Raw genomic sequence first — 14,140 nt, forward strand, 5'->3', positions numbered from 1 at the left:
GCACACAATTTATTAGTTAATAGTTTTCTCTCAAACTTAACTTGGATATCGATTTCTTCATAGAACTGGTTGAGCCAAACTGCATAACTTTGATCTCCGTAGAAGGTTTACCACTAGCACCAGCTGGTCGGATCGTTTACGATGTTGAATCAGCCGGCGGTACCAAAACGGGGACGTCGTCGATGTGGACACGCATAGCAGAAGCTCAACTTGACGGTTTCAACGGGGGTTGACTGTGTCAAGCAGTCTTGGTTGATTATGGTGATTATAGATTTCATTAATCGACTCTTAAAAGGAGCGAGTTTTAAACTGGGCATTACTGAGTGATTACTGAGTGTTTTTCGAAAAACGAAGGAATTTTCATTACAGCACGATGATTGAACGTTTGAAAGTGTATAATTAAATTTCTTAGAGGTTATTTACTACCACAGCTGATCAACTGGAGCAGCATTAGCAGTTTAGCTTGATTGAGTACCGGACAGAAATTAAATAACTCTAAGTAATATCCATAAAAATGACGCCTCAATCAAACGTCAAACTTTGGCAAATGTGCTGTTGCCACAACGACGCCGGGGTAACGCCTCCCAGTCACGATAGTCACGCAGCTCTGCCCCACTCTGATTAATGTGTCACCCCAGATTATACCTTTCCGACGCGACAGGTCGGATAATGAAAATATACTAGTTTATTGCAGGGAATCGCTCAATTACAATTTCAAGCCTGAAAAGACAACTTTATTGGTGTGCAACTTTACGAAAAATTCACCTTCCCAGAAGAAAAAATCTTCCCAAATTTAGTGATCCTTTTTTTGTCCACCACTTGACCCCCCAATCATCCACAAGGTGAAACTTTTGCACCTTTTTTTTGTCTACATCAACACATTATTCCGACATTCGGGGAACGTTTTGGTAAAATTTTCCTATGCCTCGGGTAATTCATATGAATAAAACCGGTCGCAGTGGGAGGCTGCTCACTTTGCTCCAGTGCAAATCAACCGTAAGAGTCGATCCGTCCGTCCGTCTGGCTGGTTATATTCATTACCGTCATGGGATCCGTCGATTCTCTCTGATCTGATGAGAGAGAGAGAGAGGGTGGGCAAATTCTGCGCAAAACTTTTCCATCAACTTTATTTATTTTCCTACGCTCGTTTGCCTGGCGTGAGTGACGAACGAAATGGTGTTGGGCTGCAAATTTGGGTAATGGGGGAACTTTTCCGTTGTTGAAATATGAATGCTGATTGTGAAAAAATCGTGGATTTTATTTTATTTGAATGGCAATATTTGCTGCAAAAAAATTTTGCTTTTTAAATAATGTTTATAAATGTCCTATTGTGACAGTATACATCAGAAAAAAAACATTTGTTTAAAAGATTATTTTAAAGATTAACGATGATTCATACACATCTTATTAATTTCAAAGATATTTTAAGTTTATACCGAAGAAAACTCGATTAGCGAAACCAGAGTGACTTTGAAAGCTTGCTTTGTTGAAATTTTCAAAACATGATACAAATTCAATCGAACGGTTTTGAATCATGCTGAATTTGTAAGAGATGTTTTGCCCTGAAACAGAGTTTTCAAATCAACTTATTTTGATTGGTTGTAGTTATGCCAAAAATATTTATAAATTTGATTATTTGTATGGAGGAATAGTATTATAATTCTCTTCCTAAGGGGTTACATACATATGAATCGAACAACAAATTTCGAAGGTTTTATATGAGCACACCGGTATTTTTCAATTTATTTTCAGGGCATCAAAGTATACATTTTCCACTGCTTAAAAACCAAATTTGAAGACATTTGGTCTTACCACTTCTAAGATAATTCTATTTAAAGTTAGCATTTAAAAAAAAACTTGTTTCAAGATTCTCAAGATATGTTTCGTGTGCATGATAAAGCCCTATAAAAATAAAAAAAAACATCGAATAATATCCATTTTTTATATGAAAATATTTTTTTATTTTTTTATAGCAACTTTTTCAAAATCGGCATTTGTCATGCACACGGGGAGTTTGCACCAAGAATTTGAGCTAATTTGGTCAAAGCCATGATTAAATATCGTGGCATCCGTTTCATTAAACGGCCAACTCAAATAGGTATATCTCAGAAATGGCACGACTAAATGCCATCATTTTTTCAGCGGTTGAAAAAATATAATTTAATGCTTTGAAAACAGATTAAAAAAAGGATTATCTGTGTGACGATATCTGATTTACATGTATGTAACCTCTTAAAAATGAAGGAAAAAAATATTACTTTTTAAGAGCGAGTTTTTCACCAATGTGTAACAGGTCGTATCGAAGTGCTCCGTTTTGGATGAAACTTTCATCGTTTGTTTGTCTATACATGAGATGAACTCATGCCAAATATGAGCCCTCTACGACAAAGGGAAGTGGGGTAAAACGGGCTTTGAGGTCAAATACACAAAAAAAAACTTAAAATTGCTCGCATTTCCGTAAAACTTCATCAATTCCAACTCTCGTAGATGCATTCGAATGGTCTTTTGAAGCACTTCAAAATGGGCTAGGGTAGAGTAGTCATCAATGAGACACGGGGAACAATGATAAAATGGCTCTCACAAGTCGTAGTTTCAACCAATCAGGCTCATATTTGGGGGAAAGGTGTATCTACTGGATAAACGTCTGCTATAATAGTGGCTTTGGTTATGGACGCTCCCTTGAAAAGTTATTCATAAATGTTTGATTCTATGGTGTTAAGGGACCATCCATAAACAACGTGGACACTTTAGGGGGGGGGGGGGGGTATGGCGATTGTTCACGCTCCATACAAAAAAGTTTTTTTTGTATGGACAATTGTCCAAGAAGGGGGGGGGGGGGTTGAGATTTCGAAAAAAGTGTCCACGTGGTTTATGGATGGTCCCTAAAGTAAATTTTGGACAAAAATTACTTTTTCGCTCGTAGGCTGTCATTTACACCAAAACTAATATTTCTTCAAATTTCTTTCGACGTTCCATAGAGATTGAGTTGGGCTACAATATCCTTTCATTAGGTTGACCAAAATTTAGAATATACCTAGAATCCAAGGCTGTCTCATTGTTCCCCACTCATTTTAGCCCATGGGTAACAATGAGACACTTTGATTTTTCTTCATTAAACATTTCAAAATCCATGTAAATCTTTCAAAATATGAATTGAAAGTGATTTTTGGCATATTTATAGAGTTTTTACTTCATTTAACCAAGAATACAAAGTTATTTGGTATAAATAATTGGATTTTACTAAATTTAAATACTTTTTAGTATAACTTTTGTTAATTAAAGTTTCATGTTGGCAAAATTGCTCTAAATTGTTCAAAGCAAGTCACCTGTAATGGAACATTACAAAAACATGATGTTTTACTAGAAAAGTATTGATTTTCGTAGAGTGTCTCATTGTTCCCCAGCTGTCTCATTGTTCCTACCAAGTGCGTCTACATTGAGACAGTTGAATAACTCTGGCTGTAGATGTCGGATCGATCTCATATTTTGGTCAATGTTAGAACACACTAAAAGAAAAAAAATGCAATAAAAAGCTCATTAAAACATGCTGATGAAAAAATTAGAAAAATCGTTGAAAGTTGAAAACCAAAAGTGTCTCATTGATGACTAACCTACCCTATAGACATCCAGGATTGGTTTGACTTTTTCTCATAGCTTTTGCAAATTACTGTTGAAAATGGATTTTTTTTAACACCTTAATATCTTTTTGCAACAGCCTCCAACACCCATACTCCCGTAGGTCGAAAGTTAGGAAATTTCATGGACTATAAGCCTACGGAATCAACTTTTTGGCCAATCGTGGTTTTTCTAATAGTTTTTCGATTTTTCTATAACAAACATTTTACAACGTTAGTTTTTGCCCGGTAGGCTTCCATAGCGGCACTTTTTGGTCTCAATTTTGTCATATTCGGAATCCTTTGAAAATTTCATTAAGGAGTATTGATGTTTTTTACTATTTTTAACCCTTTTGATTCTTTATGTGAAATGGACACTACATATATGTACAAAAAAATGACTGTTTTAACCTAAAATTCATGCTTACATGGAAATAATAGCTTGAAAGTGCTATAAAATCGATTGGGGAAGATTTTGGGATTTTATAAGAAATTTTATGAAGGAATTAAATGATGTTTTGATGTAGAATCGTTTATTTTTTGTCGAAATGAACGTTACAGGTACAGATTAATTTATTGGAATATGTATCATAAATAAAATGTTAATCAAAGAATCACAAAATCTTCTTTTCAAACAATGATTAAGTGAGTTAATTTTGAAAATGATGTAATTTTGATAATTTACAAGCATCAAAGGTTCTTAAATTTTAAAAAGTTTGAATAGATTTATGTTCAAGAAATTTAATTTGGTGTTCAATGACATTTGATGAACGATTTATCAAATTGTTTTAAAATATTTCAAGAATCTCTTAAACCTTTTATAAGTGTTGTCTAAACTGGTGCTGTTGAGTCGAGAAGCTTTTGGAGGGACTCCGTCTCCAATTCCAACACCAGCTATTGAAAATTTAGCAACTCCGACTCCGATTCCACAGCCCTGACCTAAACATTAAGTTCCTGTTGGAAAATCACTGATAATCCTGAACCTATCCCACTGTCTCCCTTTTAAACGGTAACACATGATCCATTTTGCTAGTTAGTCCTTTTTTATCTATAGATGGTGCACTCCATGCCAGGAATACTAAAAACACCGCAGCCTTGTGTACCATCGAACGTGCTCCACCCATCCTGAACTTTTCGGCACAAAATGGCACGTCTAATGAGCCACCGGTTTCCGGTTTTTCGTCCGGGAAACCGGGTCTTCGGTTCAGGTGTCTTTCAATTTTGTTAATGTCACCCCTTTTCGGTTCGTAAAAGGATGCTGCTCTGGTATGCTTGGTGAATTTTCATCACGTCTAATTAATTTGCGCTCTGTATATTGGACGCCTGGAAATTTGTTGGGGTCGAAAAAGTTGTACTTTTTTTGTAACTTACCTTTCAAAATGCTCCGGATGTAATCGTTTTCGCTGGTTGACTTTGGCCTAACCTTGCTGCCTTTGGGTTCAAACTCCTGGCGGTGGAAGCCTATTTGCAAACATCTGTTTCAATCCAAAAGGACAAGTAATCCGCAACTTTTTCAGGTCGTTCACTCGTCGTTACTGCGGAGCAGTTCAAAGATTTGTCGTCGTTTTTGCTTGCAACTCACAATACTTTTTTTTAATTTTCCGGTGGTGGAAGCACTGCACTGTTTGCGCGTCGCGTCCGGATGAAATATTTTCTGTTTATTTTCACTTTTATTTACTTTCTTCGCGCTGGAAAAGCAACTGATGACGGCTTGGACACGCACACATGCACTCACATACGGCGAAAAGCACTGTTTTATTATGTGGACACAAAATGATGTTGTTATTGCGATGCTGCGAAAAATTTACGATTACTTTTCACGATTTTCCTTGTTTGTTTTTTTCAGAAGACTCCAGCTTTCATGAACTCGCACGCGACGATACTGTGGATAAAAGGAAGCTGCTAAATGAGTTGGGAAATTCACTGCCAACCCGGAAAAGAGTGCCTTTAATCTTGGTCGACGAAGGAAAAACAAAACCGTGAACGAGAAAAGCAGCATTTTTCGTGGGAGTCGCGAAAATCTCTCCCTCTCGCGTCTCTTTTCGACATCAAGTGTTCGGACAGGCCCCCAGCATCCAGCACTGGGATAAACACCTCGTCGATACTTAGCTGGTCGTGGCAAAGTGGCCACGCGCCAACTTTTTGTGGATGACGGAGACGCTTGGTTCACGGAAATTGAGCATCGATCAAAATTCTTTATTTGATTCGACGAGCGAAAATATCATCAGATGGGATGCCACCTTAATGGAATGAAAATAGATTAACAGCGAGTGTTTATTGGATTTCGCCGGAAAATGCTTTGTTCATCTCTTTATGGGTGGGAGGGGAGAAATTCATTTGCTACTTCCAAGAAAACTCCAAAAGGTTGACTGTCATCGGTTGCGTTACTTTAGTGTGGTGTCACCGCGGTGAAGATGACACTGACTGTGCGAGAGGAAGAACGCTAAACCAAGGCAGACAACCGGAACGTGACGATCTGGCCAAAGTGATAGTAACCGGCTGATTATGCTAAAGTGGCTGCCAGCAAAGTCTGTTAGCGGGCCAAGATTTTTATTTGTACCAAGTCAAAAAGGTTGAAATTTTGATTCAGTATGCTAACACAGGCTTCAGTGGTGTCGTGTGTTGACTGCCACATCGGAATGATAAATTTCGGCAATTGAAACAATGATAGAATCCCATTACGGTCGTGGTGGTGTGAGATTTGATGTTCAAGTACCAGGCTTCAATTGGAACCCGGGGGTTTGTGAGTGGGTGTTATGTTGAATCGTTTTGACATGCTTTTGAAGATGCTACACAGAAAGAATAATCTGGGGTCCATCTCTTGACATCTTGTTACTTTGGATTAGCGAAATTGATTTTTAAACAATGCTGAAGAATATTTGAAGTTGAGGCATTTTAGATTTTTTTTTGTATTCGCGCTTTATTGAGTTAAACAAAAAAATCTAAATCTAACCTTTTATAAAAATTTAATTCAGAAAATGGGCAGGTTTTTCAGCCTAGCCAATATAAAAATTAACGGAAATCGTAACAACTGTGCGCTCGGTGGCAAAATTAGTCAAAATTTGGTTAATTTGGAGTCACTTTTCGTAATCTCAAAGAGAAATGAAAATGATTTTGCTGGAATTTTATATTTTCATTTCCACGTTCCAAGTTGTATCGTGTTGTTGTTTATTACATTTTACTACACTCAAAAATCATTGCAAAAAATCGACGTCGTCGTGCTATCTTGTCGCACCCGCCATTTTGACGTTCCGAGATAAACGCGTTTTAATGTTTGACCTTGAATATTCAAAAACGAGAGCTCGCAATGTAAACAATAACAAACACGTTTTGTTTGGCTTACCATTCTGTGCATTGTCCCGAAGTTTGGTTGAAGTTGGTTGCTGGAGTCCCGAGTTATAATTACAAATGTTTACGGTAGTCTAGCTTGTACGTGCGACAAACGCATCCTGACTTTCCTGGCCTGAAATCCCTTTGGCCTTTTGTCGCACTTACATCAATTTTCATGGAGTGACAAGATAGCACGACAAGATTGAAACTACTTTCATATATAAAGAGACAAAAATGCACGGAGTTTTTTCGGTTTTTGTTGAACATCTCAGGATTGAAATCGAATTTTGGGGATCTGTGACGGTCAAAAGGTGAGGCATTGTGAGCTGCACAAAACGGCGTTCTTAACTCAATTTGGCCCAAAATGCACGTACGACAAGTTAGCACGATGGCGACGAAATGTTGATGCTGGCATAGAATGTCTTGAGATACAGTTTAATCATTAAATAAACTTGTTATTGCTAGAAAAAAATATTTTTTTTTATTTTGATGTCTGCCCTGCAAAAGTATCATATATTTTTTGATTTTGCTGCGAAAAATCTAAAATTTAATTTACAATTACCACACAACTTATTTCATCAATATTATTTTAACCTTTGTAATGATACAATGTAAGAAAAATAAGCTTTTTTTTGTGTATAGTATAATCAGGATAAAAAAAATTTCCATTTGCTAATTTTATGAATCACTGTAGCAGCAAAGAGAAAAAGAAAAACAAAAACAATTTTGTTGCATTGCTTTAATCTTCTATACTTTTTTCTATAAACTTTTATTTTTAAAAAATATGTCATTCTAAAATGACAAAACGGCGTACTTATCATCACGAAAAACAGTGCTGAAAAATTCGCAAAGGCATTCATTTGGGTGCTGAATGTTCAACTTATCAGCACTAGAATCGAAACGTAATACTTTTCGACACTATTTTGGTTTTTGAGTAGACTAAACACACCGACGCAAACCTTAAGCAGATAAACAAACATTTCACTAAAAAATCCTGTTCAAAATTGTTTTAAGGAATAGCAAAAAATCTGAATAATCTACATAATGTACTATTTTATATGGTTTACTTGATTTATAATATTTTATTTGTTATTCAGTTCTATAAAAAAAATTAAATAAATATTATTTTTGACCATCTTAATCGAAAAAATTGTCTAAATATTTAACGTTGATATTGATATTAAATATCACATATATTAAATATATATGTGATAAAATTTTTATCACATATTTTTAATCAGTTGATATAGCTTTATCGTATTTTTTCTTATAATCTATTATAATTTAAAACTGTTTGATATGTGACCCATTTGTCTAATTTAATTTTTATGGAAATCAACTTTTTTCCACCATGCTCCCATCCCACAATATCGTAACAATTCGTACCATATTTAAAAAACCACAATGAATATACAAAATTGCCCAATGATTTATTCTTTATTTCAGGACATTTTACGTGATTTGGGTTGATGTATCGATCTCCTGCAGGCGAAAACTTCATACGATAACTTTGATTAAATTATTGACCTCTGTAATCCATTAATTCGGAACACTGTTCTACACGGCATTTCTCCTAAAAGTCACATTTTATTTATTTAATAATTTCAAATGCTTTAACTATATAAAATGAGCAATTCTCTACCATTTTTTTTTTCCCAAAAATCACTATTTTTTTCGAAAATTCATAACTCGGCGGAAGATTTTTTGACCGTGTTTCTCTATGGCTCAAAAGTTGCGGGTTTTTGTCCCCTTAAACATATCAAAAATCTCGAAAATCAAAAAATACTTATTTTGGGAAATTGAGTTTTTGTGAAAAAAGTGTTAAATTATGGACAGCTGCCTAAATTGTATGGAGACTTGTATAGGTGAACCAATGACACAAAATAGCTTCTTTGGTCATAGGAAAGGCCCCCACAAAGTTTGAGTCAAATCAAAAAATACAAAAAATAAAAATGGTCGAAATCGGCCGATTCCGTAGAGTTGCTCAAATACCATTTCAATACGATTCGGTGATTCATATTTGTTAAAATGTGTTCATTTCCAGAGTTTTTTTTTGAAAAGGTCCTATAAACCAAATTTTTATTTTTTGCTTTTTGGGTGTTTTTGAATACCCCTGACTCAAGGCGGTTCTAACACACCCATAAAGTTTAAAAAAAAAACTCCAGATTTTCACTTTTAAAATAGGGAATTGCTCAAAGAAGCCCTTGCATAGAATTAACCAAAAATTCAACAGTATTTGAAGTTTGTTGATTTTGGGAATATGTGGGATGCCACGGAACCCTGGCAACGCTTGAGCCAGCAACAACACGGTGTTCGACGCTCCTCAAGTTTTTTCGATTTTAACGTCGCGAGTTACCAGTTTATCCGCGAAACTGCCTCCCCGAGATGCCGAAGTCCGGCCGGGGCCGTGGCAGCTCGAGTGCGGCCTCGAAACATTCGCGAAGTTCCTCCGCCGGCCGAGTGCAAAAAGGTGGTAAGCAAACCATCGCCAAAACCACCGCCATCGCTAAAACGAGCGACAGTGTCATCGACAAAAACCTCCTGCACCCGGAATACCGGCCACGTGGGATCTCCCCACGTGGATTCTCTCCCCGTAGCCCCGTGAGAACACGTGGGAGAGTCGCCGCCGGTTCCAGCCAGGTGAACGTGCCGAAACTCGACGGCAATAAATCAACGGGTGGAATAATTATCAGCAACCCGTACGAGCCCCTCAGCGGGGAAGAGGAAGAAGACGGCGAAACGACCAGTGACGACGACGACGACAATAGCAACATTCCTGAGTCCAGCGCAAAGGAGAAGAACAAAACGCGATCGCAAGAACGAAGGCCGCCGCCTATCTATTGTCTGGGCCATCTCGCAGACGATATTGATGAGCTCCTCGAGGGCAATAAATATTCTTTGAAGCTAGGCAAAACTGCTGTGCAAGTGATCACACTCGACAAAAAAAGTTTTGCCGATGTGATTGCGACGCTCAAAGCAAATGGCATAAGGCACTACACATTTGACCATGCTGATGACGTCCCCGTGAAGGTTATCCTTGGTGGGTATATGGATCGCCCCATTTCGCAGCTGGAGGAACACCTCCAAAATGCGAAAGTACGACCGCGGGAGATAAAAGTGCTCTCGCGCAAGACAACAGAGACAGGTACGCACACGCTGTACTTGTTGTACTTCAACCGCGGCACCGTCAAGATCCAGGACCTGCGGCGGATTAAAACGTTGGACGGGTTTTGGGTAAACTGGCGGTTTTACTCGAAACACCCAAACGACGCAGCGCAATGTCACCGTTGCCAGAAGTACGGCCACGGCTCGCGACACTGCAACCTCCAGCCGCGTTGTGTGAAATGCGGTGGCACACACCTTTCTGAGGTGTGTTCACTGCCACGGAAGGTGGATTTGGGGGACGACGCAGCCCAAACCAAGCCGCGCATCAAGTGCGCCAACTGCGAAGGTAATCATACCAGCAATTACCGTGGATGCAGCGCACGGAAAGCATACATCGAGGACCAGGAAAAGAGGAAGAAGAAACCGGCAGCGTCCCGCCCTCCTCACCGCAGTACGAGCACAACCGTTCCTGCAGCTGGGCAGCGTACGGTCCCGTCGAACAATTCAACGCCTCCTCCTGGCTGGGGACGATCTTTTGCCAGCGTCGTTGCCGGTTGCGGCGATTCGGCGCAGCAAGAAATAACTGGCGAAGATCTTTTCACCCTGCCAGAGTTCTTCACTCTCGCGGGTGAGATGCTGACGCGGTTCAAGGCCTGCCGTAACAAGGCGGAACAATTCATGGCTTTAGGCGAATTAATGATCAAGTACATCTATACTCGATAAATTTGAACTGTGATCTAGTTGTAAGCTTTTCTCCCCTATCCTTTTTCCTTAGTAACTCTAGTAAGTTTTTTGAAACTTTTCTTACTTTTTGTTAAGCCCATAGTCAAAACAATAATTCCTCCAACATGGACTAGTGTAACACACAGCTGCAAGGAACTCCAAAACTCTGTTTTGTACACAAATTGAACTTATTGTAACTTGTTTATTCAAAAATAAAAACTGAATTGAATTGAATTGAATATGTGGGATGCCTTTTCTGAAATTTTAGGTAAACTTTTCACTGAAAATAATAAAATGATTCGTTGGAGCTCAAAATATTGCTCAACTATCGAAAAGTTCAAATTTAGCAAAACATTTTTTTTTTCAATTCAATTTATTTTGTCAGTAAATAATCAATTTACAATTCCGTTTTTCTTATAACCTAATAGAGTTTTGGAGTTCCTTTCAACTATGGTTTACACTATAATTCATTTTGATGTAATTGGATATTCTAACAATGGATTTGGCAAGAGAAGGAAAAATTAAAAAAAAAAACCTTCTAGATTTGCTAAGCAAAACATTTTAAAATGCAAGATTTGTATAATTTGTTCCAAAAAGAAAACTATTTTTATGAGTATTCAAACACTAATAAGGAATACGTGCCCAAACAGAGCTATCATCAAACGATATTGAAATGAGCTTATCAATTCAATCATAACTTTTCAATTCTACGTTTGATTTCAATGCCAGCGCACGTATCCTATAACGGTTCCAGTAGCTTAAGTGGATGCACGTGTCAAATTAAATCTGACGTGCCGGGAAATTGATCTGTGGTGATGAAATTGAAACCTGATGGTCGTTGGCGAGCAGCATCGTATTTGTTTGTTAGTAATGAATGCCCTTTTAAGTTTAATTGTGAAGTAGTTTTAAAGCAAAAGAACGCTTTATTGATCGATCCACTCCACCGGAAGTAGCCAATTGCAGTTGACTTTAAACGGCAGCCTCATATGACGTTACAGAGTGATAGCCGTTTTCAGGTCTGGCATCAGTCCAACTGCATTTACAACGTGCTCCAGTTTTAATATCTGATGCCCTTGACCATCAGTCTAGTCATTTACCGACGACCAGCGCCGCCGCTTAAATAGTCAACAATGGGTTCAAATTATGAAAGACCATCAACATTCCGCGGGCTTGAATGAAAGAAAAAAAAAAAGCGAAACAACTCGCTCGGCCACCGTCCAGCTGGAGCTTATCAAGCTGCAAAGTGACGTGCTAATTATAGACCTACCGGGCCCGTAGAAGAATGGCTCGGGAAAAGCCGTCCAGAATTTTCCACTACGGCTTAGACGCCCGGTCTAATGAACGGCAAGCTGAACTGATATAGCACACAAATGAGCAAATAATTAGTGTGACAACAATGAAGCTATATCCCGTCAGACTCTGGGCGCTACTGGTGTGGCGATAAGAACTCAAAGCTGAGCTGAGTAGTTTCAGGAGGAGGAGGATGGTGGTGTTATCATCATAAATTGTAAATAAAAAGGCTGTCGAGAGTGCATCAGCAAATGCAGCTGCTTCAACGAGGTCTGATGGTCTGGTTGGGGAACCGCCTTGACATGTGCCACCGGTAGTGATTTACGGTTTCGGAAATGAGTTGTTTTTGCCTAAGAGTGATGAGGCTTTACAATTTAACTATTTTCTTGCCGAAGAACATTTTTGTGCGCTTTTAGTTATTTCTGATACTTATATTCAGGCAAAATGGTGTGAAAATACTCAGTTTTGTGGCCCACGTATTTTGAAATGGCACCATCGAACAACGACCTCGACTGGACTTGCAATCACTTTGCATTTTGAAAGTCACTTTTCTCTGCTGATGCCTTGTCATGTTCTGAATGAGTGGGACTCACTAAACCAGTTTTTTTCCAAAAAGGGTACTGACAAGTTCTTGGTAAGGTCGTGGTTCCATTCTAAAAAGCCAGGCGCCTCCATGGTTTCATTCTTAAAAGGGAAGATTCAATGGGGGTGACTTGTTTCTTGGAATCTTAAATTTATTTTGTTTAGTAGAAACTGGCTAAAAATTAACTTAAACTCTACAGAGTAACAGATTGGAGCCTTTTGAGAGGGCTCAGATTCTTACAGGATGTAAGGAAATTACAGAGAAATATTTTTTTAAATTCCATTATTTTGTGTAAGTGTTTACAGATGATAAGAAGGTCAAAAAAAGTATGTTTTTAGAGCAGCTCGTTATATTTCTATTTCACTACTGTTCAAAAATATCTTCGAATCAGAAATTCAGATCCAGCAAATCGATACTACAATATTCCGTCTACAGTAACAACCATTCACGTGGAAAAAGGTTGCTCTATTTTCATCGTATGTCTCTGCCCTGCGGGGCAAGCTTTTCCTTTCGTTATCAATCTGTTCGGGTCAGGATTTTCTGCTTGATCCGTGCTGTGTCAGATCTTTCTAAGAAAAATCCCCTAGCTCGCATATGGCATGACACGGAGGAAACTTGAAGCACTTATTTTTTCCCACCAAAAATGTGTGCTTGCGTTACACAACTTCACCTAATTGGCCTCGTCTGGTAAATGGCACTGGTTACCGTACCTAATAAGGCTTGGAACCCCGAAAAACTGGTGTGACTTGCAGAACCAACTCGCAGTCCAAGAACTTGGGGAGAAATTTCGACGAGCCCGTTTGGGGGAGGCATTTGCGCACGTTAATTAAATTAAAGACACTTTTTCCAACGTGGAACTGTTACCTTGCTTTTCAGGACGTGAAGTTCTTTTTTTCTTTTTTGGGGTTTGCTAAAAAGCTGCTGTTGGTGCTTCTCCGGAAATGCCAAGTTTCATCCGACATAAATTTTCATTAGTCCGGAAGGTTATGTTTTTCATCCACTTGATACTTTAATAACTGGCTGAAGGCAGCTTTCACAAAGTTTGTTTCATAAAATAAGCATTTTCTATTCTTTTCCTCGTGCGATAAGATCTGCCCTCCAGGTTTTCATGGAATTTTGAATAAATAAAAATGCAAAGAAAATACACTTGTTATCGTTCAGAGTTTTTTTTGCCACGGAAAAGCTACTACACAGATTGTCTCCTTTCAGAGATTTTCACACACCTTCGACCACGACGGAGCAGCGAACGGAAAACCGTGGCACTAGATAGCGAATGAAAAAACACAATAAAGTGACACTGTGGAAAACAGCCCGCTAGAACCTAAGAGTCGGTGGTGGAGATTCTATTTTGGAGAAGGGAAAAATTGACTCTCTCTCGCGCGTTTATGTTGGGGGCACTTTGCTCTCGCGCTCTCTGACTTCTCTCTGTGATGAATGTTTGCGAATTTCTGTGCGTGTGGGTTTGTCTGTGTCTCCCCAGAGCATATATTGACAC

At 38.5% G+C, this 14,140-nt stretch overlaps 1 protein-coding gene across 1 annotated transcript in view; it reads right to left on the reverse strand.

Annotated features, from left to right (window-relative positions):
* The window catches only part of LOC120423992 (electrogenic sodium bicarbonate cotransporter 1), an 86,325-nt gene extending 72,414 nt beyond the window's left edge, over positions 1 to 13,911 (reverse strand). The window contains exons 1-2 of the mRNA XM_039587992.1: positions 13,510 to 13,911; positions 4,986 to 5,496 (exon numbers count right to left, since the gene is read on the reverse strand). The gene's annotated coding sequence lies outside the window, so the exon portion shown is untranslated. The remainder of the gene's footprint in view (positions 1 to 4,985; positions 5,497 to 13,509) is intronic.
* Between the last annotated feature and the right edge of the window lie 229 nt (positions 13,912 to 14,140).

The sequence above is a fragment of the Culex pipiens genome, chromosome 2 (genome assembly GCF_016801865.2).
Source record: "Culex pipiens pallens isolate TS chromosome 2, TS_CPP_V2, whole genome shotgun sequence".
NCBI lineage: Eukaryota > Metazoa > Arthropoda > Insecta > Diptera > Culicidae > Culex > Culex pipiens.